Source organism: Amblyraja radiata, chromosome 43 (assembly GCF_010909765.2).
Source record: "Amblyraja radiata isolate CabotCenter1 chromosome 43, sAmbRad1.1.pri, whole genome shotgun sequence".
In the NCBI taxonomy this organism is placed as follows: domain Eukaryota; kingdom Metazoa; phylum Chordata; class Chondrichthyes; order Rajiformes; family Rajidae; genus Amblyraja; species Amblyraja radiata.
Genome location: NC_045998.1, coordinates 10,671,284 through 10,699,008, shown reverse-complemented (window position 1 = coordinate 10,699,008; position 27,725 = coordinate 10,671,284). Strand labels below are relative to the sequence as shown.

General features: G+C 49.0%; 1 long non-coding RNA gene across 4 annotated transcripts; it reads left to right on the top strand.

Annotated features, from left to right (window-relative positions):
• Positions 1–464: 464 nt before the first annotated feature.
• LOC116967977 lies at positions 465–14,767 on the top strand. Of its 4 annotated transcripts, none has more exons than XR_004410373.1 (10): positions 465–601; positions 2,715–2,787; positions 4,443–4,516; positions 6,194–6,267; positions 7,677–7,750; positions 9,066–9,139; positions 10,455–10,528; positions 11,841–11,914; positions 13,234–13,307; positions 14,525–14,767. It is a non-coding gene; the product is annotated as an uncharacterized LOC116967977 (long non-coding RNA). The 4 variants fall into 4 exon arrangements; XR_004410374.1 differs by having other exon boundaries at positions 14,493–14,767; XR_004410375.1 differs by lacking the exon at positions 2,715–2,787.
• Positions 14,768–27,725: the final 12,958 nt, after the last annotated feature.

Genomic DNA, 27,725 nt, shown 5'->3' with positions numbered 1-27,725 from the left:
CTGAATTGGATGATCAGCCATGATCATATTGAATGGCGGTGCAGGCTCGAAGGGCCGAATGGCCTACTCCTGCACCTAATTTCTATGTTTCTATGTTTCTATCTACAATTATACAATTATTGTACAGCTTCATTTTTTTCAAATTTTATCATAACAAACACACAGTGGACAGAGAACAAAAAAACAACAATTAAAGAAACAAAAAAAACAAACAAAAAAAAAACTAGTTTCCCTTCCTGATTGAACTTGCAAACTCCACACAGACAGACAGACAGACAGACAGCCAGCATCCCGAGGTCAGGATCGAACATGTGTCTCTCTGTCTGTCTCTGCGCTTCCCGTTCCCACCGCTGGGGACACTAGGAAGCACCCGAACGCCCCTCGGGGGAACACTCGGCTATTTCCGGACGTTGACCGGAAATTGCCGAAGCGGCTCCGTCCTGGGGCCCCTCCCCCAGCCTCCTCCCTCTCTCTCTGCGCCGCTGCCATCATGGTGGCTGCTGGTGAGATCAGCTCCCGCTCGCAATCCGTCGCCATCCGCCCCCCTACAGCTCTCTATCCGCCAGCAGCCGCCGGGCCAGGGCAGCCACGACTCCCGTCGGTAAGTCAACGTCAACTTTTAACGGAGAAAGTATAAAGAAGGACCATAATTATCTTTGATAAGGTTCCCCCACCCGAGTGGGGCTCTGGTGTATTCCAAATGGCTGCTGCCTCCTGAAGCATGGCTGAGAGAGAGGGAGTGTGAGAGAGAGAAAGAAAGAAAGAGTGAATGAGAGAGGGAGTGTGATAGAGAAAGAGGGAGAGAGTGTGATAGAGAAAGAAACATAGAAAATAGGTGCAGGAGTAGAGGCCATTCGGCCCTTCGAGCCTGCACTACCATTCAATATGATCATGGCTGATCATCCAACTCAGTATCCTGTACCTGCCTTCTCTCCATACCCCCTGATCCCTTTAGCCACAAGGGCCACATCTAACTCCCTCTTAAATATAGCCAATGAACTGTGTGGCCTCAACTACCTTCTGTGGTAGAGAGTTCCACAGATTCACCACTCTCTGTGTGAAAAGAAAAATGTTTTTCTCATCTCGGTTTTAAAGGATTTCCCCCTTATCCTTAAACTGTGTGTGGCCCCTTGTTCTGGACTTCCCCAACATTGGGAACAATCTTCCTGCATCTAGCCTGTCCAACCCCTTAAGAATTTTGTACGTTTCTATAAGATCCCCCCTCAATCTTCTAAATTCTAGCGAGTATAAACCAAGTCTATCCAGTCTTTCTTCATAAGACAGTCCTGACATCCCAGGAATCAGTCTGGTGAACCTTCACTGCACTCCCTCTATGGCAATAGAGGGAGTATGTGATAGAGTGAGTGTGAGAGAGAAAGAGTGAATGTGAGAGAAAGAGAGGGAGTGAGACAGGGAGAGAGTGAGTGTGAGAGAGAAAGAGTGAATGTGAGGGAGAGAGTGAGGATGAGAGGGAGACAGAGAGAGTACGAGAGAGTGTGAGAAAGAGTGAGTGTGAGAGAGAGTGAGCGTGTGTGAGAGAGAAAATGTAGGCTTACATTGGATGACTTTATCTTGGGGAGAATCTGCACAGAGTCAAGTGTCTTTGTCATTTGTACCAAAATGGAACAATTTTTGTACATATGTCTTATTTACAGCAGCTTGTAACAACTTTGCCAACACAGCAGAGAACAAGGGGCCACAGTTTAAGAATAAGGGGTCGGCCATTTCGGACTGAGATGAGGAAATCGTTTCCACCCAGAGAGTTGTGAATCTGTGGAATTCTCTGAGAAGGCAGTGGAGGCCAATTCACTGGATGTTTTCAAGAGAGAGTTAGATTTAGGGCCAAGGGAATCAAGGGATATGGGGAGAAAGCAGGAACGGGTTACTGATTGTGGATGATCAGCCATGAATTGAATGGTGGTGCTGGTTCGAAGGGCCGAATGGCCTAATCCTGCACCTATTTTCTATGCTTGTATAGAGATTTATATACAGTCTGGAAACAGGCCCTTCAGCCTAACTTGCCCACATGTCCCATCAGCCTGTGTTTGACCCATAGGGGTGAAGGAATCCTATCTGATATAGAGGCATAAGTCATAGGAGCAGAATTAGGTGTTTGACCCATAGGGGTGAAGGAATCCTATCTGACATAGAGGCATAAGTCATAGGAGCAGAATTAGGCCATTCGGCCCATCGTCTACTATGCCATTCGGATCTACCTTTCCCTCCTGCCTCCTCACCATAACCTTTGAGGCCTTTACTAGTCAAGAATTATCAATCTTTGTTTTAAAAATACCCGATGACGTGGCCTCCACCAGCGTCTGTGGCAATGAATCCAATGTCGGTGCCAAACACAACGCCAAGTTCAAGTGATCTCAGTTGCCCACACGTTTAAGTCCCTAAATTCCCAGCATCTCCGCCAGATGTTGAGGTTAATCGGCTTTCTGTAAATTGTTAAAGATACTCAAAAAGCTGGAGTAACTCAGCGGGGCAGGCAGCATCTCTGGAGAGAAGGAATGGGTCGAGACCCTTCCTCAGACTGTAAATTGTCCCTGGTGGGTGTAGGATAGTGCTAGTGTACGGGGTGATCGCTGGTCAGTGTGGAATCGGTGTGGGTCGAAGGGCCTGTTTCTACCCTGTATCTGTGACGTCTAAAGGTAGAGAGGTTGCTGGTTTAATGTCAGACAGACTCTACACTCCACACTGTTCCTTTGCAGGACTTTGTGCGTTCCACGGACGGAGGCTGAGATGCGAGAGGGACTGCGCCTTTCGACGGCTTCGCTGCCGCAGGTAACGTCGCATGCGCTGCCCTGATCTGCAGCCACTCACACAGAGCTTGCCCCTGTCCGTGGCAAAGTGTTCGCCAGTGGTGGCTCAGAGTAACACACACGGCCATACCAGGAAGCTGCAGACGTCTGGCCCGTGGCCTCTGCAGTGCCGAAGGTCTTTGGTACAAGATTCGTATCCACGCGTCTGTCTAAAAGCCTCTTAAACTCCACTATCGTATCTGCCTCCACCCCTGGCAGCGCGTTCCAGGCACCCACCACCACTATAAAAAACCATTCACCCTCTCACCTTAAAGCTGTGACATTTCTACCGTGGGATAAAAAGGTTCTGTCTCCACGCTATCTATGCCGCTCATAACTTTATTTTTAGAGATACAGCGCGGAAACAGGCCCTTCGGCCCACCGAGTCCGCGCCGACCAGCGATCCCCGCACACTATCGCTATCCTACACACACTAGGGACAATTTACACTTTATTCCACAAGCCTGTACGTCTGGAGTGCGGGAGGAAACCAAAGAGCTCGACGGAAACCCACGCGGTCAAGGGGAGAACGTGCAAACTCCGTACAGACAGCAGCCTTGGTCAGGGTCAAACCCGGGTCTCTGGCGCTGTAAGGCAGCAGGAACTCCACCGCTACACCACCGTACCGCAATAATTCTTTACCGTTCAATCATGTTTCCCCTCAGCCTCCCGACGTTCCAGAGAAACAATCCACGTTTGTCCATCCCCCTTTTAGCTAATATATCCTCTAATCCAGGCAACGCTCCTCTGCACCCTCTCCAAAGCCTCGCCGTCCTTCCTGTAATGGGGCTACCAGAACTGCGCACAGTACTCCGAATGTGTCCAAAGTAACTATATACCGAGAAGGAAGCAATTGAGAGTGAGATGGAAGGACATGTTGAACCAGATGTGGTTGCATTTGGTAGATGGGTGGTGGGGAAGGGGGGGAACCATTTTATACAAGAATGCTGCCTGGGTTACAGGGAGAGGTTGGATAGACTTGGGATTGTTTTCTCTCAAACGCCAGAGGTTGCGAGGAGAAGAATATAAAATTATAGAGTCGTAGATATGGTAGACAGTCAGAACCTTTTTTCCCCAGGTGGGAAAATTCAAATACTAGACAGCATAACTTTAAGGTGAGATGAGCGGATTTTAAAGGAGGAAATATCCACGCTGTATCTCTCTCTGTAAAGGCTAGCTGTATCCTGCACACACACACTAGGGACAATTTACATTTACACCAAGCCAATTAACCTACAAACCTGTACGTCTTTGGAGTGTGGGAGGAAACCCATGTGGTCACGGTGAGAACGCACAGGCAAGCACCCGTAGTTGAGATCAAACCCGGGTCTCTGGCGCTGTGAGGCAGCAACTCTACCATTGTGCCACAAGGGTCTTGCCGTTTCCTCCAACGTCCCGAAGACGTGCCCGTGCGGGTTTGTGGGTTGATCAGCCCGCTGTGGATTGCTGCCTGGTGTGTATGGGATAGATGAGGAAATGGGATAAGATAGAACTAATGTGAACGGGTGATCGGTGGTCAGTGTGGTCATGGCGGGCCGAATGGCCTGTTTCCATGCTGTGTCTGTGTAAAGGTGGGACAGGGAGGAAGGGGTTACAGTTCTGTTGCTGGTTTAACGTCAGACTCTACACCCTTTGCAGGATGTCGGAGCGCTCCACGGACGGACGCTGAGATGCGAGAGGGACCGAACCTCCTGACAGCATCGCTGTTGCAGGTAACGTTGCATGCCTCGCTGCGCTGCCCTGTGCCGCTGCAGCCACTCACATGGAGCTTGCCCCTGTCCGTGGCAAAGTGTTCGCCAGTGGTGGCTCAGAGTAACACACACGGCCATACCAGGAAGCTGCAGACGTCTGGCCCGTGGCCTCTGCAGTGCCGAAGGTCTTTGGCACAAGATTCATATCCACGCGCCCGTCTAAAAGCCTCTTAAACACCACTATCGTATCTGCCTCCACCACCACCCCTGGCAGCGCGTTCCAGGCACCCACCACAACTCCATATTAAAAACTTTCACCCTCGCATCTTAAAGCTGTATCCTCTAGTCTTTGACATTTCTACTCTGGGGGAAAGGGTTCTGACTCCCTGTCTATGCCGCTCATAATTTTAGTTTTAGAGAAACAGGCCCTTCGGCCCGCCGAGTCCTCGCCGACCAGCGATCCCTGCACACTATCGCTATCCTACACACACTAGGGACAATTTACACTTTATTCCACAAGCCTGTACGTCTGGAGTGCGGGAGGAAACCAAAGAGCTCGACGGAAACCCACGCGGTCAAGGGGAGAACGTGCAAACTCCGTACAGACAGCACCCTTGGTCAGGGTCAAACCCGGGTCTCTGGCGCTGTAAGGCAGCAGGAACTCCACCGCTACACCACCGTACCGCAATAATTCTTATACCGTTCAATCATGTTTCCCCTCAGCCTCCCGACGTTCCAGAGAAACAATCCACGTTTGTCCATCCCCCTTTTAGCTAATATATCCTCTAATCCAGGCAACGCTCCTCTGCACCCTCTCCAAAGCCTCGCCGTCCTTCCTGTAATGGGGCTACCAGAACTGCGCACAGTACTCCGAATGTGTCCAAAGTAACTATATATCGAGAAGGAAGCAATTGAGGGTGAGATGGAAGGACATGTTGAACCAGATGTGGTTGCATTTGGTAGATGGGTGGTGGGGAGGGGGGGGGAACCATCTTATACAAGAATGCTGCCGGGGTTACAGGGAGAGGTTGGATAGACTTGGGATTGTTTTCTCTCAAACGCCAGAGGTTGCGAGGAGAAGAATATAAAATACTAGAGTCGTAGATATGGTAGACAGTCAGAACCTTTTTTTCCCCAGGTGGGAAAATTCAAATACTAGAGAGCATAATTTTAAGGTGAGAGGAGCAGATTTTAAAGGAGGAAATATCCACGCTGTATCTCTCTCTGTAAAGGCTAGCTGTATCCTGCACACACACACTAGGGACAATTTACATTTACACCAAGCCAATTAACCTACAAACCTGTACGTCTTTGGAGTGTGGGAGGAAACCCATGTGGTCACGGTGAGAACGCACAGGCAAGCACCCGTAGTCGGGATCAAACCCGGGTCTCTGGCGCTGTGAGGCAGCAACTCTACCAGTGTGCCACAAGGGTCTTGCCGTTTCCTCCAACGTCCCGAAGACGTGCCCATGCGGGTTTGTGGGTTGATCAGCCCGCTGTGGATTGCTGCCTGGTGTGTATGGGATAGATGAGGAAATGGGATAAGATAGAACTAGTGTGAACGGGTGATCGATGGTCAGTGTGGTCATGGTGGGCCGAATGGCCTGTTTCCATGCTGTGTCTGTGTAAAGGTGGGACAGGGAGGAAGGGGTTACAGTTCTGTTGCTGGTTTAACGTCAGACTCTACACCCTTTGCAGGATGTCGGTGCGCTCCACGGACGGACGCTGAGATGCGAGAGGGACCGAACCTCCTGACAGCATCGCTGTTGCAGGTAACGTTGCATGCCTCGCCGCGCTGCCCTGTGCCGCTGCAGCCACTCAAAACGGAGCTTGCCCCTGTCCGTGGCAAAGTGTTCGCCAGTGGTGGCTCAGAGTAACACACACGGCCATACCAGGAAGCTGCAGACGTCTGGTCCGTGGCCTCTGCAGTGCCGAAGGTCTTTGGCACAAGATTCATATCCACGCGCCCGTCTAAAAGCCTCTTAAACACCACTATCGTATCTGCCTCCACCACCACCCCTGGCAGCGCGTTCCAGGCACCCACCACAACTCCATATTAAAAACTTTCACCCTCTCATCTTAAAGCTGTATCCTCTAGTCTTTGACATTTCTACTCTGGGGAAAACGGTTTTGACTCCCTGTCTATGCCGCTCATAATTTTAGTTTTAGAGAAACAGGCCCTTCGGCCCGCCGAGTCCTCGCCGACCAGCGATCTCCGCACATTAGCTCTATCCTACACGCACTAGGGACAAATTACAGTTATACCCAGCCAATTAGCCTACAAAGCTGCAGGTCTTTGGAGTGCGGGAGGAAACCGGAGATCTCAGAGAAAACCCACGCAGGTCAGGGGGAGAACGTACAAACTCCGTACAGACAGCACCTGTAGTCGGGATCGAACCCGGGTCTCTGGCGCGGTGAGGCAGCAGCTCTACCCGCTGTGCCGCCAAGTGTTCCATATTCCTCCCACATCCCAAAGCCGTTCCCGTGCGGGTTTGTATGTTACTCTGCCCCCTGTGAATTGCTCCCTGGTGGATGAGATATAACTCGTGTCAACGGGTGAATGATGGCCAGCGTGGACTTAGTGGGCCAAATGGCCTGTTTCCACCCTGTATCTTAAACTAATACCCGCTATAACGGGTTGGGCGCTCGCGGTGGCGCAGCGGTAGAGTCGCTGCCTTACAGCGAATGCAGCGCCGGAGACCCGGGATCGATCCCGACTACGGGTGCTGTCTGTACGGAGTTTGTACGTTCTCCCCGTGACCTGCGTGGGTTTTTGTCCGAGATCTTCGGTTTCCTCCCACACTCCAAAGACGTGCAGGTTTGTAGATTAATTGGTTTGGTAAATGCAAAAATTGTCTCTAGTGGGTGTAGGATAGTGTTAGTGTGTGTAGGATAGTGTTAGTGTGCGGGGATCGCTGGTCGGCGCGGACCCGGTGGGTCGAAGGGCCTGTTTCTGCGACGTATCTCTAAACTAAGTAACAGTGAGCAGTGCTGCACTTGAGACACTGCATCATTTCCAAAGCCAGATGCCGTATTGGTCAAAGCTCGGGGTGAAAGAGAGGTGGGATTATGGGGGGGCTCTGCATTTTGAGGGTGATGACAGGAAGGGGTTCCATTTCTATGTTGCTGGTTTAACGTCTTGCTGCAGACAGACTCTACACTCCACACCCTTCCTTTGCAGGAGGTCGGTGCGCTCCGCGGACGGAGGCTGAGATGTGAGAGGGCCTGCGCTTCTCGACGACGTCGCTGCCGCAGGTAACGTTGCATGCCTGCTGCGCTGCCCTGCGCCGCTGCAGCCACATACACAGAGCTTGCCCCTGTCCGTGGCAAAGTTTTCGCCAGTGGTGGCTCAGAGTAACACACACGGCCATACCAGGAAGCTGCAGACGTCTGCTCCATGGCCTCTGCAGTGCCGAAGGTCTTTGGCACAAGATTCATATCCACGCGCCCGTCTAAAAGCCTCTTGACGAAACGATCGGGGAGTCTTTAGCGCCAGTCTTCACGGCAGTCGACGCAAACAATGTGGCAAGAAATTCAAAAGAGTCGAGGGCGGTGGGCAGAAGTGAGTGCAGTCACTATTACTGAGGAGAAGGTGCTCGGGGAGCTGAAAGGTCTGAAGGCGGATACATCACCTGGACCAAAGAAGGACTCAGAAAGGTGGAGTAGCTCAGTGGGTCAGGCAGCATCTCTGGAGAAAAGCAATAGGTGACGTTTCGGGTCGAGACCTGAACCTAGATGGACTACAGCCCAGGGTTCTGAAAGAGGTAGCTGTTAATTGTGGAGGCATTAGTAGCTGTCCGACTGTATGTAGAGTTCACACGTTCTCCCTGTGGCCGCCTGCGTTTCTTCCGGGCGCTCCGGTTCCCTCCCAAGGTGGTTGGGATAATCGGCCGCTGTGGATTGCCCCCCTAGTGTGTGGGTGAGTGGTAGACTCGAGGGTGGGGAGTGGAGGGGAGAGTTGATGGGAGCGTGCGATGATCAGAATGGTTCAGCCATGATCACATTGAATGGCGGTGCTGGCTCAAAGGGCCTACTCCTGCACCTATTGTCCATTGTCAATTATTGCCACACGAAAAAATACTGTGAAAAAAACGTTTCTGTAGCGTGGTATCCAGTCCGCAGAAAGACTATACATGATTACAATCAAGCCGCCCACACTGTAAAGATACAGATGATAGAGAATAATGTTTACTGCAGGATAGAGTCCGATTAAAGATAGACAGAGGGTCACCAATGAGGTAGAAGGTGATGATTGGTGATGCGATGGTTCAGTTGTCGGACGACAGCTGAGTTTTAATTCAGTGTGCTGTCCCGTGCACCGAGGTACAGTGAAAAGCTTTTGTTGCGGGCTCACCAATCAGTGGGAAGACAATACATGATTACAATCGGGTAGAATGGGATAATGCATGATTGGTATAAATGGGTGATGGTCGGCACGGACTCGTTGGGCCGAAGGGCCTCTGTTTTGGAGACGTTTCCTCCCCCCCCATCCACCCGGCAGGGGTAGATGGGACAGGGTGGAGAGCTTGCTGTGTGCCGGAGATCTGAACTCCACGCCGTTCCTTTGCAGGAGGTCGGTGCGCTCCGCGGACGGAGGCTGAGATGCGAGAGGGCCTGCGCTTCTCGACGACGTCGCTGCCGCAGGTAACGTTGCACGCGTCCCCCCTGCGCCGCTGCAGCCACTTACACAGAGCTTGCCCCTGTCCGTGGCAAAGTTTTCGCCAGTGGTGGCTCAGAGTAACACACGGCCATACCAGGAAGCTGCAGACGTCTGGTCCGTGGCCTCTGCAGTGCCGAAGGTCTTTGGCACAAGATTCATATCCACGCGCCCGTCTAAAAGCCTCTTGGCAAAACGATCGGGGAGTCTTTAGCGCCAGTCTTCACGGCAGTCGACGCAAACAATGTGGCAAGAAAGTCAAAAGAGTCGAGGGGGGTGGGGAGAAGTGAGTGCAGTCACTATTACTGAGGAGAGGGTGCTCGGGGAGCTGAAAGGTCTGAAGGTGGATACATCACCTGGACCAAAGAAGGACTCAGAACGCTGCAGTAACTCAGTGGGTCAGGCAGCATCTCTGGAGAAAAGCAATAGGTGATGTTTCGGGTCGAGACCTGAACTAGATGGACAACAGCCCAGGGTTCTGAAAGAGGTAGCTGTTAATTGTGGAGGCATTAGTAGCTGTCCGACTGTGTGTGTGGAATTCACACGTTCTCCCTGTGGCCGCCTGCGTTTCTTCCGGGCGCTCCGGTTTCCTCCCAAGGTGGTTGGGATAATTGGCCGCTGTGGATTGCCCCCCTAGTGTGTGGGTGAGTGGTAGACTCGAGGGTGGGGAGTGGAGGGGAGAGTTGATGGGAGCGTGCGATGATCAGAATGGTTTAGCCATGATCACATTGAATGGCGGTGCTGACTCAAAGGGCCTACTCCTGCACCTATTGTCCATTGTCAATTATTGCCACACGAAAAAATACTGTGAAAAAAAAGTTTCTGTTGCGTGGTATCCAGTCCGCAGAAAGACTATACATGATTACAATCAATCCGCCCACACTGTAAAGATACAGATGATAGAGAATAACGTTTACTGCAGGATAGAGTCCGATTAAAGATAGATAGAGGGTCACCGATGAGGTAGAAGGTGATGATTGGTGATGCGATGGTTCAGTTGTCGGACGACAGCTGAGTTTTAATTCAGTGTGCTGTCCCGTGCACCGAGGTACAGTGAAAAGCTTTTGTTGCGGGCTCATCAATCAGCGGGAAGACAATGCATGATTACAATCGGGTAGAATGGGATAATGCATGATTTTTTATAAATGGGTGATGGTCGGCACGGACTCGTTGGGCCGAAGGGCCTCTGTTTTGGAGACGTTTTCTTTCCTCCCCCCACCCTCCACCCGGCAGGGGTAGATGGGACAGGGTGGAGAGCTTGCTGTGTGCCGGAGATCTGAACTCCACGCCGTTCCTTTGCAGGAGGTCGGTGCGCTCCGCGGACGGAGGCTGAGATGCGAGAGGGCCTGCGCTTCTCGACGACGTCGCTGCTGCAGGTAACGTTGCACGCGTCCCCCCTGCGCCGCTGCAGCCACTTACACAGAGCTTGCCCCTGTCCGTGGCAAAGTTTTCGCCAGTGGTGGCTCAGAGTAACACACACGGCCATACCAGGAAGCTGCAGACGTCTGGTCCGTGGCCTCTGCAGTGCCGAAGGTCTTTGGCACAAGATTCATATCCACGCACCCGTCTAAAAGCCTCTTGGCGAAACGATCGGGGAGTCTTTAGCGCCAGTCTTCACGGCAGTCGACGCAAACAAAGTGGCAAGAAATTCAAAAGAGTCGAGGGGGGTGGGCAAAGTGAGTGCAGTCACTATTACTGAGGAGAGGGTGCTCGGGGAGCTGAAAGGTCTGAAGGTGAATACATCACCTGGACCAAAGAGGACTCAGAACGCTGCAGTAACTCAGTGGGTCAGGCAGCATCTCTGGAGAAAAGCAATAGGTGAAGTTTCGGGTCGAGCCCTGAACTAGATGGACTACAGCCCAGGGTTCTGAAAGAGGTAGCTGTTAATTGTGGAGGCATTAGTAGCTGTCCGACTATGTGTGTAGAGTTCACACATTCTCCCTGTGGCCGCCTGCGTTTCTTCCGGGCGCTCCGGTTTCCTCCCAAGGTGGTTGGGATAATCGGCCGCTGTGAATTGCCCCCCTAGTGTGTGGGTGAGTGGTAGACTCGAGGGTGGGGAGTGGAGGGGAGAGTTGATGGGAGCGTGCGATGATCAGAATGGTTCAGCCATGATCACATTGAATGGCGGTGCTGACTCAAAGGGCCTACTCCTGCACCTATTGTCCATTGTCAATTATTGCCACGCGAAAAAATACTGTGAAAAAAAAGTTTCTGTTGCGTGGTATCCAGTCCGCAGAAAGACTATACATGATTACAATCAAGCCGCCCACACTGTAAAGATACAGATGGAAGAGAATAATGTTTACTGCAGGATAGAGTCCGATTAAAGATAGACAGAGGGTCACCAATGAGGTAGAAGGTGATGATTGGTGATGTGATGGTTCAGTTGTCGGACGACAGCTGAGTTTTCATTCAGTGTGCTGTCCCGTGCCCCGAGGTACAGTGAAAAGCTTTTGTTGCGGGCTCATCAATCAGTGGGAAGACAATACATGATTACAATCGGGTAGAATGGGATAATGCATGATCGGTATAAATGGGTGATGGTCGGCACGGACTCGTTGGGCTGAAGGGCCTCTGTTTTGGAGACGTTTTCTTACCTCCCCCCCCTCCACCCGGCAGGGGTAGATGGGACAGGGCGGAGAGCTTGCTGTGTGCCGGAGATCTGAACTCCACGCCGTTCCTTTGCAGGAGGTCGGTGCGCACCGCGGACGGAGGCTGAGATGCGAGAGGGCCTGCGCTTCTCGACGACGTCGCTGCCGCAGGTAACGTTGCACGCGTCCCCCCCTGCGCCGCTGCAGCCACTTACACAGAGCTTGCCCCTGTCCGTGGCAAAGTTTTCGCCAGTGGTGGCTCAGAGTAACACACACGGCCATACCAGGAAGCTGCAGACGTCTGGTCCGTGGCCTCTGCAGTGCCGAAGGTCTTTGGCACAAGATTCATATCCACGCGCCCGTCTAAAAGCCTCTTGACGAAACGATCGGGGAGTCTTTAGCGCCAGTCTTCACGGCAGTCGACGCGAACAATGTGGCAAGAAATTCAAAAGAGTCGAGGGCGGTGGGCAGAAGTGAGTGCAGTCACTATTACTGAGGAGAAGGTGCTCGGGGAGCTGAAAGGTCTGAAGGTGGATACATCACCTGGACCAAAGAAGGACTCAGAAAGGTGGAGTAGCTCAGTGGGTCAGGCAGCATCTCTGGAGAAAAGCAATAGGTGACGTTTCGGGTCGAGACCTGAACTAGATGGACTACAGCCCAGGGTTCTGAAAGAGGTAGCTGTTAATTGTGGAGGCATTAGTAGCTGTCCGACTATGTGTGTAGAGTTCACACATTCTCCCTGTGGCCGCCTGCGTTTCTTCCGGGCGCTCCGGTTTCCTCCCAAGGTGGTTGGGATAATCGGCCGCTGTGGATTGCCCCCCTAGTGTGTGGGTGAGTGGTAGACTCGAGGGTGGGGAGTGGAGGGGAGAGTTGATGGGAGCGTGCGATGATCAGAATGGTTCAGCCATGATCACATTGAATGGCGGTGCTGGCTCAAAGGGCCTACTCCTGCACCTATTGTCCATTGTCAATTATTGCCACGCGAAAAAATACTGTGAAAAAAAAGTTTCTGTTGCGTGGTATCCAGTCCGCAGAAAGACTATACATGATTACAATCAAGCCGCCCACACTGTAAAGATACAGATGATAGAGAATAACGTTTACTGCAGGATAGAGTCCGATTAAAGATAGACAGAGGGTCACCGATGAGGTAGAAGGTGATGATTGGTGATGCGATGGTTCAGTTGTCGGACGACAGCTGAGTTTTCATTCAGTGTGCTGTCCCGTGCACCGAGGTACAGTGAAAAGCTTTTGTTGCGGGCTCATCAATCAGCGGGAAGACAATGCATGATTACAATCGGGTAGAATGGGATAATGCATGATTGGTATAAATGGGTGATGGTCGGCACGGACTCGTTGGGCCGAAGGGCCTCTGTTTTGGAGACGTTTTCTTTCCTCCCCCCCCCCCCCCCACCCGGCAGGGGTAGATGGGACAGGGTGGAGAGCTTGCTGTGTGCCGGAGATCTGAACTCCACGCCGTTCCTTTGCAGGAGGTCGGTGCGCTCCGCGGACGGAGGCTGAGATGCGAGAGGGCCTGCGCTTCTCGACGACGTCGCTGCCGCAGGTAACGTTGCACGCGTCCCCCCTGCGCCGCTGCAGCCACTTACACAGAGCTTGCCCTTGTCCGTGGCAAAGTTTTCGCCAGTGGTGGCTCAGAGTAACACACACGGCCATACCAGGAAGCTGCAGACGTCTGCTCCGTGGCCTCTGCAGTGCCGAAGGTCTTTGGCACAAGATTCATATCCACGCGCCCGTCTAAAAGCCTCTTAATCTCCACTATCGTATCTGCCTCCACCACCACCCCTGGCAGCGCGTTCCAGGCACCCACCACTGTTCCGTTCTCTATAACAGAGTGGAACGCTGGGAAATGGCGCTGGAGAAGTAGTAATGGGGAACAAAGAGACGGCGGGCGGACTGAATAGGTTTTTAACGTCAGTATTCACAGTGGAGGACACCAGCAATGTGGCAGAAATTCGAGAGGGTCTGGGAGGTGAGAAGTGAGTGCAGTTACTGTTACTCAGGGGAAGGTGCTCGGGGAGCTGACAGGTCTGACGACAGACACAAAACGGGTCAGGCAGCATCCATGCAGCGAAGGAATAGGTGACGTTTCGGGTCGAGACCCTTCTTCAGACCAATCAAAGATCAATGTGATGAGTTTTAATCTGCAATTTAAGAGGGGGACACTGAAATTGGATGTGTCGGTATTGCAGCAGAGCAAAGGGGACTACAGAGGTGTGGGAGGGGGAGCAGATGTGAGGGGGACAAGCTTCGAGCTGATCATCGTAGTGTGAAATAATTTTTAAAATGTTTGTAAAAACGTGATATCTGTTTAGCGTCCATGGGGTTTGGAGGTGGACACAAATGCTGGAGTAACTCAGCGGGTCAGGCAGCATCAGCAGAGCCGGGTTGTCCACCGCGGACTCCAGCCACCGGCATCGGCGGCGCAGCGGTAGAGTTGCTGCCTCACTCCCGGCTGCCGGTGCTTTCTGTACGGAGTTTGCACGTTCTCCCCTTGGGTTTTCTCCCGAGATCTTCGGTTTCCTCCCACGCTCCAAAGACGTGCAGGTTTGTAGGCTAATTGGCTTTGTAAATGTGTAAGATTTTCCCTAGTGCGCGTAGGACAGTGTTAGTGTGCAGGGATCGCTGGTCGGCGCGGACACGGTGGGCCGAAGGGCCTGTTTCCTCGCTGTATCCCTCAACCTAAACTAATGAGAGCTCTGGCTTTCCTCCTACTTCCCAAAAACTACAGGTCCTACACAACTGCTTTACCTTGTGTTACAGACACAAAATGCTGCAGTAACTCAGCGGGACAGGCGGCATCTCTGGAGAGAAGGAACGGGTGACGTTTCCGGGTCGATACCCTTCTTCAGACTTCGCAGGGCAGCAAGGATATCGAGAGGACTCACCGTTGTGTATCTACAATCATCCCGTACGGGTGCAGCCATTATGGCCCAGGTAGGCGACTAGTACATGGAACATGAGAGGAATAGATCGGGTAGACGCAACGGAGTCTCAATACAATACAATCGGTTTTATTCATCACTTGCATATAAAGTGCAAGTGAAATGAATTTGCCAGCAGCGGTACAATGAAAAAGAACACACAAAAACACAAGCAAAATTTAACACAAATATCCACCACAGCACAACATTTGGCCAGTCCTCCATTTCCCCCCGTGGTCGGGACCTCCACCCAGAGTTGGGGAATCGAGGACATGGGTTCAAGGTGAAAGGGAAAGGATTTAATAGGAATCGGAGGGGTGACTTTTTCACACAAAGGGTGGTGGGTGTATGGAACGAGCTGCCGGAAGAGGTAGTTGCAGCTGGGACTATCTCATCGTTTAAGAAGCAGTTAGACAAGTACATGGATAGGACAGGTTTGAAGTGATATGGACCAAACGCAGGCAATTGCTCCAGCATTTTGAGTCTATTCCTAGTAAGTTTCCAGCTATAGGCTGTGGGCCGAGCATCAAAAATGTGTCTAGAAATCCATTTTCGTGACCCACGTCACAGAACTACATGAAATTTTCCACAGATTTAGATGAAATATAATTGAGAAGGATGTCATAACTCGTCAGTGCCAAAAGTTGCACATTAATTAATTCAACTAATTAGAAAATGAGATCGGGAAAGTAAGCGCCATTTAGTGCTATTTCCGTGTTGCTGTCCATTTAAACTATATTATTATACCTATATATATATCTTGTAAATATGGCTGTAATCATATATAATTAAGTATAATTATATTATATAAAAATAATATGATGAATATAATTGTGAGTGTGTTTTTTATGACTGTCGCAGAGGTTGTGCTCCTGGACCAGCCTAATTAATGGATGAGGGCAGTTCTTGTGGGTTCCTCCCTTTACTGAACCCCACTGACACACCATAGTGGGACTGGGGCAGTTCCAGGCTGGGGGACAGTCCTGCAAGGCAGCTTCCAGTCGCTTTAATAGGAAATTTAATGAGACTGCAGCAGAGGTCCCAGATTTTAAGGGCCCATGAACCTGCCTAATTAAAGGGTCAGGACAGATCCTCTGGGTTCTCCCGTTTACTGAACCCCACTGTCTGCCATAGTGGGGAGAGTGGAGGTAAAGGCCATAGTGGGACTGGGGCAATGCCAGGCTGGGTGACACCTGTAAGAGTTCTGTCTTATTTCTGATGTAAATGTCACGTCCTGACCAAGAATCAAATGCTCTGATGTTTACTCGCTGAGTATTCATTTTAAGCTACAATGAGCCTATATTTATGTTATGTTTTATGCATCCAAAACACGGCACCGATCAATGTTTTAACCAACCTCGTCTTTGCACCGACCCAAGTGACCAAACTCCCAGTTGCCAGCTTTGTTTGTGCAATCTTCTCGCAGGTCCCATGTCGCAACAAGTGTAAACGTTTGCCTTGCAGCTTAAAACGCGAGTGGCCCGAGTTAGTTTCCCCTGGAGGGACAAATACCAGGTCTCCAATCCCTCTGCTGCTAAATCTTGCAGAGCAGTAGTACCACAAGTTGGTAACCTAGTTAAAGTCTAATGCCCCCTAACTCCCATCCAAACCACAGCACCAACCAATGGTTTAAACCAGCCTTGCCTTTGCAACTCAAACTTTGCACAAGTCCACCCATAGATATGTCAACCAGAAGCTACCAACCTGGAAATTATTTCATTCCGCACGGCACTTCATTAGTTACTCGTTTTTCTTCAAGACAGCAAGGGATTGGAATACTCTACCAGCCACCATTAGAGATCTCCAAATCATCAACACATAACTCACGCAACTCCAAAAGCCATCTCCATCTCGACTAGCACTTCCACCACAGTCATGGTGCTGAGGGATGCTCGTACCTAGAGTGTTTCAGCGTACAACATCAGACCAGATCCCTAACCCCCAGTTTGTACAACGAAAGCTGCATCGACGCAAGCCCCTAACCCAAAGTCACCAGCCTGCTTGGTGTGGAGGAAGGAATTGCAGACCATATAACAATTACAGCACGGAAACAGGCCATCTCGGCCCTACAAGTCTGTGCCGAACACTTATTTTCCCCTAGTCCATCTACCTGCACTCAGACCATAGCCCTCCATTCCATTTCCGTCCATATACCTATCCAATTTATTTTTAAATGATAAAATCGAACCTGCCTCCACCATTTCCACTGGAAGCTCATTCCACACAGCTACCACTCTCTGAGTAAAGAAGTTCCCCCTCGTGTAACCCCTAAACTTCTGTCCCTTAATTCTGAAGTCATGTCTTCTTGTTTGAATCTTCCCTACTCGCAATGGGAAAAGCTTGTCCACGTCAACTCTGTCTATCCCTCTCATCATTTTAAAGACCTCTATCAAGTCCCCCCTTAACCTTCTGCGCTGCAAAGAATAAATACCTAACTTATTCAACCTTTCTCTGTAACTTAGTTGCTGAAACCCAGGCAACATTCTAGTAAATCTCCTCTGTACTCTCTCTATTTGGTTGACATCCTTCCTATAATTGGGCGACCAAAATTGTACACCATACTCCAGAATTGGTCTCACCAATGCCTTGTACAAGTTTAACATTACATCCCAACTTCTATACTCAATGCTCTGATCTATAAAGGTCCAGCACACCAAAAGCTTTCTTTACCACCCTATCTACATGAGATTCCACCTTCAGGGAACTATGCAGTTATTCCTAGATCCCTCTGTTCAACTGCATTCCTCAATTCGCTGGTGGTTTAAACCGAAGATAGACACAAAAACCTGGAGTAACTCAGCGGGACAGGCAGCATCTCTGGAGAGAAGGAATGGGTGACGTTTCGGGTCGAGCCCCTTTGTGCATCCAGAACTTGCAACAAGGATGCAATCTTCTCGCAGGCCCATGCAACGAGTGTAAACTTTTGCACTGCTGCTTAAAATGTGAGCAGCCAGGGTTGGTTCCATCCCAGGAGGATGGGGAGGGGGATCGGGACCTCCCCACCCTCACCTCTGCTGCCAACTCTTCCAGGCTACCGCACCGACCCAACCTTTAACTCCTAGTTTCCAGCCTTGCTTTTCGCGTCCAAAACACTGCACCGCCCAATTTTTTAACCAGCCTCGTCTATGCAACTAAACATTTGCACCGACCCTAGTCCCTAACCCCCACAGTTCACAAGATCATCATAAGTTTAAGAAAGAACTGCAGATGCTGGTACAATTGAAAATGCTGGAGAAACTCCGCGAGTGAGGCAGCATCTATGGATAGAAGGAATGGGCGACTTCTTCAGACTGAAGATTCTACCATCACAAGTCTTACTAGTATCGGGCCATTCGGCCCGTCCAGTCTACTCCGCCATTCAATCACGGCTCTCCACCCCATTCTCCTACCTACTCCCCATAACCCGACACCCAATTTCCACCCGAAAATCCACCCATTCCTTCCCTCCAGAGATGCTGCCTGTCCCGCTGAGTGACTCCAGCATTTCGTGTCTGTCTACCACTCAATTTGCAGCCTTGTTTGATCTATCCAGCCTTGCTTCGTGCATCCAAGACACTGCACCGATTAAAGCCTCGTCTTTGCAACTAAAACGTTGCATCGACCCACGTCTTTCACTCCCAAGTTTACCAGCCTGATTCGTGCAACTAAATCTCTGCTACCGATTTTTTCCCCTTTATAACACTTGCTTTTGCTTTTCTCGCAACTAAAACATTGCACAAGACTGGTCGGCCCAATTATCAGCCAGCCAGCCCCCTTTGGGTTTTTCGTGCGTCCAGAATTTACCCAGCAAAAGGTGCAATCTTCTCGCAAAGGTCCATGCAACGAGTGTAAAGTTTTGCATTGCAGCTTGAAACGGATGGGTGGGTCCACCACCACCACCACCCAGATACCAGGTCTCCACCTCTCTGCTGCCAACTCTTGCAGACCAGGTGAGGTCCCTTTAAAAGGGTCTTTGTTTCCATTTCGTTGAGTCACCGGTGACGTCACAACTCTGCCCCGTTGTATGACGTCATTGAGAGAGAGGAGGCGGGGCTGCCCTCGGCCCCGCCCACCCCACCCAGCTGGCTGGGGCGGGGCTTCAAGCCAGGGCAATGAGTGCCTTGGGTTCCCAATGGAGCAAGCCTAGGAAGACCAAGGGAAACATAGAAACATAGACAATAGGTGCAGGAGTAGGCCATTCGGACCTTCGAGCCTGCACCGCCATTCAATATGATCATGGCTGATCATCCAACTCAGTATCCTGTACCTGCCTTCTCTCCATACCCCCTGATCCCTTTAGCCACAAGGGCCACATCTAACTCCCTCTTAAATATAGCCAATGAACTGTGGCCTCAACTACCTTCTGTGGCAGAGAGTTCCAGAGATTCACCACTCTCTGTGTGAAAAATGTTTTTCTCATCTCGGTTTTAAAGGATTTCCCCCTTATCCTTAAGCTGTGACCCCTTGTCCTGGACTTCCCCAACATCGGGAACAATCTTCCTGCATCTAGCCTGTCCAACCCATTAAGGTCCTGATCCACCATCCCCACCCAGATCCAGAATTCCTTCAGAGCCCAAGGAGATTCCCCCTCTCCCCTTCCCTCTCCTCCTTCCCCTCCCCCTCGGAGCCCGGCCCGCTGCCACCGCGCTCTTTCTCTCTCTCTCTACCTCCCTCCACCTCTGCGGGCCATGGACAAACCGGTCAAGAGCATACTCAAGAAGGTCAGCAGCTCCGACTTGGTGAAAGGGAGGAGGCTTTCAGAGGATGACAGGTGAGAGAGACCCTCGAAAGGAGATGGACGCGAGAAAGGTGGAGTAACCCAGCGGGTCGGGCAGCATCTCTGGAGAGGAGGAACGGGCCGAGAACCCTTCTTCAGACTGACACTTCCTTCAAACTCATCAACTCCCAAACCTTGCCTCACCCACACCTCCTGGAAATCAACAGCCTCTTGATTACTGCGGGCGTCAGGGTTTAAAGGGAGACGGCAGGAGCATGGGGTTGAGAGGGAGAGATCGATCATCCACGATTGAATGGCGGAGTAGACCATGATGGGCCGAATGGCTCCTATTCTGCTCCTATAACCTATGGACCTATGAACTCCTGCTCCCCAAGCTGGCTTTCCCCATGTTCTCTCTCTCACCTGGACCCACACAGCCCCCGCTGCCTCAATCTTCAACACACGCTCTCCATTTTCCAAATGGAGCCCCTCTCTCTCTCTCTCTCTCCCCCCCCCACCCCCTCTATCCCTCCCCTCCCCCCCCCCTCTCTCCCTCTCACCCCATCCCCTCTTCCCAACCAGGGCCTACTCCGAGATCTCAAACTAGCCACATTCCCACATTCCTGAAGCTAATCCCTCGCCTGTCGCTGTTGGTTTCGTCTCAGATTGTCCGGCCTTAAGGGAGTAGGACTATACAGCACTGGGACTGGCCCTTCGGCCCACGAATTTTTGGTTGAGAGAGACAGGCCATTCTGCCCGCCGACCATCAGTCACTCGTTCATACTAGTCCCGTGTTACCCCTACTTTCGCATCCACGCCGTAAACGCACTAGGGAGCAATTTACAGAGGGCCGATTAACCTGCAAACCCGCGCGTCTATGGGTTGCAGGACGAAACCCAGGCGGTCACTGGGTGAGCGTGCAAACGCCACACAGGCAGCAGCTGAGGTCGGGATCGGACCCCGGTCTCTGGCGCTGTGAGGCAGTGGATCTACCCGCACAAATGCCTGTGCTAAGCATCATGCCTGCTTAAATATTTGCACTGGAACCTAGCACAGTACAGCACAGGAAGAGGCCCTTCGGCCCACAATGTCCGTGCCGAACACGATGCCAAGTTAAACTGATCTCCTCTGCCTGCATGTGATCCGTATCCCTCCATTCCCTGCATATCCACTCGCCCGTCTAAAAGCCTCTTAAACACCACTATCGTATCTGCCTCCACCCCCACCCCTGACAGCGCGATCCAGGCACCCACCACCAAAGATCTTATGTGTTCAAAAGGGAACTGCAGATGCTGGAATATCGAAGGTACACAAAATTGCTGGGGAAACTCAGCGGGTGCAGCAGCATCTATGGAGCGAAGGAAATAGGCGACGTTTCGGGCCGAAACCCTTCTTCAGACTGATGGGGGGGGGGGGGGGGGGGGGGGGGGGAAGAAAGAAGGAAAAAGGGAGGAGGAGGAGGAGCCCGAGGGCGGGCGGATGGGAGGGTGGGAGGAGACAGCTAGAGGGTGAAGGAAGGGGAGGAGACAGCAAGGGCTAGCCAAATTGGGAGAATTCAATGTTAATGCCATAAGGACGCAAGGTCACCAGACGGAATATGAGGTGCTGTTCCTCCAATTTCCGCTGTTGCTCACTCTGGCAATGGAGGAGACCCAGGACAGAGAGGTCGGATTGGGAATGGGAGGGGGAGTTGAAGTGCTGAGCCACCGGGAGGTCAGGTAGTTTATTGCGGACTGAGCGGAGGTGTTCGGCGAAACGGTCGCCCAACCTCCGCTAGTCTCACCGATGTAAATCAGCTGACATCTAGAGCAGCGGATGCAGTAGATGAGGTTGGAGGAGATACAGGTGAACCTTTGTCGCACCTGGAACAACTGCTTGGGTCCTTGAATGGAGTCGATGGGGGAGGTGAAGATCTTATAGCGGAGCAAGATAGACCACTCCTCCGAAATCCAATGGACTGACGTGTAGTACGTGACGCAACGTCACGGCCGCCATTTCTTAATGCGACACGCGACTTCCGGTATGTAATCCACCCGCTGTGATCCAAAGCAAAGATTATGGAGCTCCTCTATAATCTTTGATCCAAAGCAAAGATCCTCGAGTATCTTGTAGCGGGAACAGCCCCCTCCTTTGCGTAGTTTCCCTTGCATTGTATTGTGCAGTTTCCCTTGTATTGCTTTAACACACACTGCACAAAATTAAATTTAACGTATATATATTTAATATATATGAATGTGTGTCTGTGTGTGAGAGGCAAGTTAGAGATAATAAAGTTTATTCTCATGTATCAGAAGCAACTTTGATTTAAATCATCACTAATAATTAATTTGTCTAGTAAGATGATGTACATAAACCATAAAGGCAATTATATATATAATTATATTTTGATAATAAATATATGCATATATATATTTATACACACATATATACACACATACATACACATACATATGCACACATACAAATGCACATACATATTGTTACATTTATATGCATACATATATAAACATATATATATATACACACATATACATGCATATATACACATACATGCATATATACACATCAATAGATTTACGATCAGCTCCTGTGGATTGGAGGATAGCTAATGCTATCCCACTTTTCAAGAAAGGAGCGTGAGAGAAAACGGGAAATTACAGACCAGTTAGCCCGACTTTGGTGGTGTGAAAGATGCTGGAGTCAATTATTAAAGATGCAATAATGGGGCATTTGGATAGCAGTAAAAGGATCTGTCCAAGTCAACATGGATTTATGAAAGGGAAATCATGTTTGACTAATCTTCTGGATTTTTTTGCCGCAAGAATTGGTGTTGGGGCTGCAACTGTTTACCATATATATTAATGATTTGGAAAAGGAAATTAGGAGCAAACCTAATGCATACATACCTACATATGTACCCATGCGCTGCTGTGACCCGACCCCCGGAGACTCGGAGACTCCAACCGCAGGCCTGGCAGACAGTAATATCAGAGCCTGCAGGTCCCTGCTGGGAGACCGCTTTTCGGGTCTGCCACAACGGCGACCTCTCCCGCACGAGTAGCGGAGTCGAGGATGACCTGGAGCGGGGCCTTACATCATCGCCCGGCGTGGCTTAAACGGCTGCGGCACTTTGCTAGCGCCCGCCGGGGGCTCCAACAACCTCCATGAGGTTCAAGTGACAAATAAATTGTATTGTGTATTATGTATATTTAAATTCATCTGGTAAGTTGGTCAAATAACATGGGCACCTTCTTGCTTTTTGTGATACATGGATTTTTAAAATGTGAATGTCTCATATCAACACATTTGTGGGTCAACAGTATTTTGTACAAACCCCCACATTTTCAAATAATTCTCAATTGAACTTCTTAAACAAGGAAAACGATTTTTATTCACATCATTTTGTGCACGACATATACAGGGTTGCAGTAATTAGAATATCAGATAATTAATAAAAGTGATCTCAAATTCTACACATTTCAAACAAAGGAAAAAATTTGCGACTTATACACAATCACTAGACTAAGTGGGACCCGTTGGGATAAGATTTACACAATTCACATTATTCTGTGCGCGAGTTATACAGGATTGCAGTGTTCTGCATTTCAGCTAACCAGTGAAAGTGATGTACAATTTAACGTATGTAACACAATGATAGCCCCACCCCTGCTTCACCAAAGAGCAAAATGTCCAACGTAGATACAAAAATAAATAATTCGCCATTTGCATTAGTTTTGTGCAGTTAACAAATCACAATTCCACACAATGTACATAAGAGGGCAGTTATTTGACAAATACTCCGCAGTTCGGTGTAGATCATGTCCACTGTCGACATCTGAAATTACAGAAAAAATCTGCAGTCAATATGCATTAAATAACAGAGATGTACAAAGAAAATGCTTTGAGAAGATTTTTACAAGGATGTTGCCATGAGGACTCAACTATCTGAGCTCAATGATCTAACTACAGTGAGAGATGAAACAGGCCAAATAAAGTTTTCAATGTGCCACAGAGGTAATAAATGTTTTCTTACCTTTCCTCCTTAATGGGGAACCTGAAGAAAGATAAGTCGTGTTGCCTACATTGCCGATTGTCGATTGTTTTTCGCAGGAGTGGTCCATCTTGAGCTCATGGTATTGCGGGCAGGGTGTTCACATGGATAGAAAATTGGTTGGTAGACAGGAAGCAAGGAGTGAACGGGTCCTTTTCAGAATGGCAGGCAGTGTTGAGTGGAGTGCCGTAAGGTTTGGTATTGGGGCCACAACTGTTTACCATATATATTAATGATTTGGAAGAGTGAATTATGAGCAACACTCGCAAGTTTGCGAATGACACAAAGCTGGGTGGCAGTGTGAACTGTGAAGAGGATGTTAGGAGGTTGCAGGGTGACCTGGACAGGTTGAGTGAGTGGGCAGATGCATGGCATGTGCAGTATACTATAGATAAATGTGAGGTTATCCACTTTGAAGGCAAAAACAAGGGGGCAGTTTATTATCTCAATAGAGTTAGGTTAGGTAAGGGGGATGTGCAGCGAGACCTGGGTGTCCTTGTACACCGGCCACTGAAAGTTGGCTTAGAGGTACAGCAGGCAGTAAAGAAAGCTAATGGAATGTTGACCTTCATAACAAGAGGATTTCAGTATAGAGTGAAGAGGTTCTTTTGCAGCGTAGGTTCACGAGATTGATTCCTGGGTTGGTGGGACTGTATATGAGTAAAGATTGAAAAGACTAGGCTTGTATTCACTGGAGTTTAGAAGGAAGAGGGGGAATCTTATAGAAACATATTAAATTATTAAAGGACTGGACAAGCTAGATGCAGGAAAAATGTTCCCAATGTTGGCTGAGTCCAGAACCAGGGGCCACAGTCTTAGAATAAAGGGCATGTAATCTAAGACTAAGGTGAGAAGAAACTTTTTCACCCAGAGAAATTTGTGGATTTATGGAATTCCCTGCAGAGGCCGAAGCGAAGATCCTATCTTTGGTCAGAAGCAAGATACTCCCACAGAGTATCCATTCCTGCCCATTAGGTTCCCATTGTGATGAAGAACACGCAGGCATGAAAAGTTGAAACATGATTTATTACAGTTTAACATGTGAATCGCTTAAAATATAACAACATTTTAAATGTCAAAGATGAGAATAATTCTTTCTTGCTGTGCCTCTTGTTGCTGCTCACTGCGTCTTTATGTCTCTTTGTTGTTGAAAAAAAAAAGAGACAATTTAAATATAGAGAGATTCAGCGGTCAGACTTTAACCAATAAAATCTGATAATTTATCTCAGGTCATCATTCAATGAAGCACACTTTTATATAAGCACGCATATATACAAACACACAGACTCACACACACATCTATACACACACACACACAGACTCACTCAAATGTTTAAAGCCTCCTTTAGAGGCTGCTGCTGTTGAAGCAAATACGTGCTTTAAATAACGTCCAACAATCACACTCACCATTGACAGAGTAGTCAGCTCTCTTGAATTATTCAGCGGTGTCTTCACTCGGTGCCTTCTGCAGTCAGCGCCATCTTGCCACGAACCGGAAATGATGCACTCAGCACCACATTGCCGCTTTATCCATCCGCATACTGTTGCGACGATTTTAAGAGCCAAGCCAATTAGTCCAACACTTTGCAAGCAGCCAACACATTTTCAGAAGAGTCTTTAAAAGCCAAGACAATTTGGCAAACACTTTGCAAGCATCAAACACATTTTCTGAAGAGTCTTTAAAAGCCAAGACAATTTGGTAAACACTTTGCAACCACATCAAGGGGGCTCGCCGTGGAGTAGACGTGCGTTCAGTGTTATTCGCCGCTCAGAGAGCCGTGACCCTCTCGCTTACTCTGTCTTGCAGAGACTGCATGAGGCACAACACTTCCCGGTTTTATAGTCCCTCCCCCTGGGAGTCTGAGTGAGCTGGCCAAAAATGACAGCTGTAAGTGGCGGCGTTCACTCGGAAATCAAGAAACAGAAAGACAAGAGCGGTCAAGATATTAGATTTAGTAATATAGTTAAACAAATCGTCATTGGCACGATTTTGTATGGGTAACAATCAAAATTTTCAACTACGTAGATAAAGAACCTGTGCGGACCAACTGGCCGGAGTTTTTACGGACATTTGCAATCTCTCACTTCCGAGGTCTGAGGTTCCCACCTGCTTCAAATGGGCATCAAAAACCTAGACCCACTGCAGTTCGCTTACCGCCACAACAGATCAACGGTGAACATTAATAGCCCATTGTCTGTTATTTGCACTTTATCAGTTTATTTATTCATGTGTGTATATATTTATATAATGGTATATGGACACACTGATCTGTTTTGTATTCAATGCCTACTATGTTCTCTTGTGCTGAAGCAAAGCAAGAATGTAATTGTACCATCAGGGACTCATGACAATAAACTAACTTGAACTTGAATAGTATGACTTCAAATACATAATTTTCGAAAATAATGCACTTTACGTATGTCCCACTTTTTGAAGTTTTTTACATCTCCTTTTAACAGTCAAGTCATACATTTTTCTATTCTTGAATTTGAGTCCATAGTGCATGTGGATACTCACAAAGATAGCCACAATTCTAACCTTGACTCTATTGCAGCACAAGTTAATGTCTTTGTATTGCTGTGTGTTATGTATTGCTGTGTTTATTAGATGGGAAATGTTATCCCTGGTCATGTTAACATCATCAAATTCTGTGCGGAACACTTGCTCGCACACTTCACAGAACCCAATAAAGTATTCCGAAGGCACCATCAATGAGCCAAAGTCAGACGTTGATGTGTCATAGGCTTTATGGTGTATGAATACGAGTGCAGGATCAACTAAAGTGGTATCAGTTCGTAAGAGAACTTCTCTGCACGTGATGCATTTTGACGACAGTTCGTGTGAAGTAATGATCCTGTAACAGATGTGACCTGCGATGTAAGCTAGTGTATTTTCTTCAGGGAGATCCATTGAAATGCTGCAGACTGCATTGTGCTGTTTAGTTTTATTTGTATGAGAGACAGATGGAGATAGTTTTTTTAATCTGTTTTTTGTAAGTGTTTGCAATGTAAGGATAAATGTGTCTGAGTCGGGGGAACAATTTGCACTCACAGATGGCTTGATCAGTTCAGCCACCATAACCATCCGAAAAGCACATCGAAATTCCTTTGCAGATGGATTTTCTCTGAATCCGCCCTTTCGCCGAATAGTGGAGAACAAATTCTCCACTACATCCTGATTGATCCTGGATGTGAACATAAAACGGGCGTCTGTGCTTTCCTTGATGTGCTGCCACAGTTGTGAAATGCAAGAAATTGCAAGCCGCCGTCCCTTGACAAACAACACATTTTTAGCTCCAAGCACTGTCAGGCTTTGGAGTACAGTCAAGCATAATTCAAAGAATGACTTATGTGCAGACGTTTCAGACATAGGCCTCCTTAACATTTTGGCGTCCGTGTAAAACCTGCTGTTAAAGGAGTCAAAAAGTCCATCAACCATGTCAATAAACTCTGCCGTATAAACTGCCTCCCCAGGTAACTTTCCAAGAGTTGCATAGGTGTAGACACCTGCTGCTACTGAATGGCTAAGCACCTGCGCAGCCTTGTTGACTCGCATTTTAGAGAAGCTGTCTAAAACAAAATGGCCTCTGGTTAATTTATGGGCTTTTCTAATGGGCAACTGTGAATCATGCTCATAAAATGCGTAAATATGTGCCCATTTGATATGTTTTTTTATGCCATCCTCTCCCTTGACCTCAAAAACATATTTCTCCAAGTTTGATCGAGTGTTTTTCAACAAGTGGGGTGGGTCATGCATGCAATAGATATTGGTTCCCCCGTGGACGAAGAAAGGATGTTCTTCCGTCACACCCAAGTTGGAGTACAGTCGAACATTGCTTGGGCCTTGGTCACAAACAACGGCCTTAGGCTGTAGTCCAATAGCCTTAACCTTCTGTAAACATTCATTGAGTAATGTTTTCAGTTTGTCAGCCTTTGTGCAGTCCCGTGAAAGAAAGTAACCTACAGGTTGCTTCCATTTCCCCATCAAGCCTCTAACCATGAAAACAAGAGCATGGTTGGCAGGCCTTGACGTCTTCCCTAGAGATCCAAAGTCCTCAAAGCCCTCAACTGAATCCTCAGTAATATTGTAAGAGAGGCTTGCACGTAAACTCATTTCGTCAAAGGAGACTACACATAATGTATCTCTCTCTGACATCCCCGCAACCCTGTCTTTCAAAAGTTCAAAGATCTTAGGGGGGAAACCCAGGCCGCACTTCAATATTGCACAACCACCTACGTAGTGATGAGATTGATGGAAGTGTGAAAATGCACTGGCAGAACTGATATGCTCGG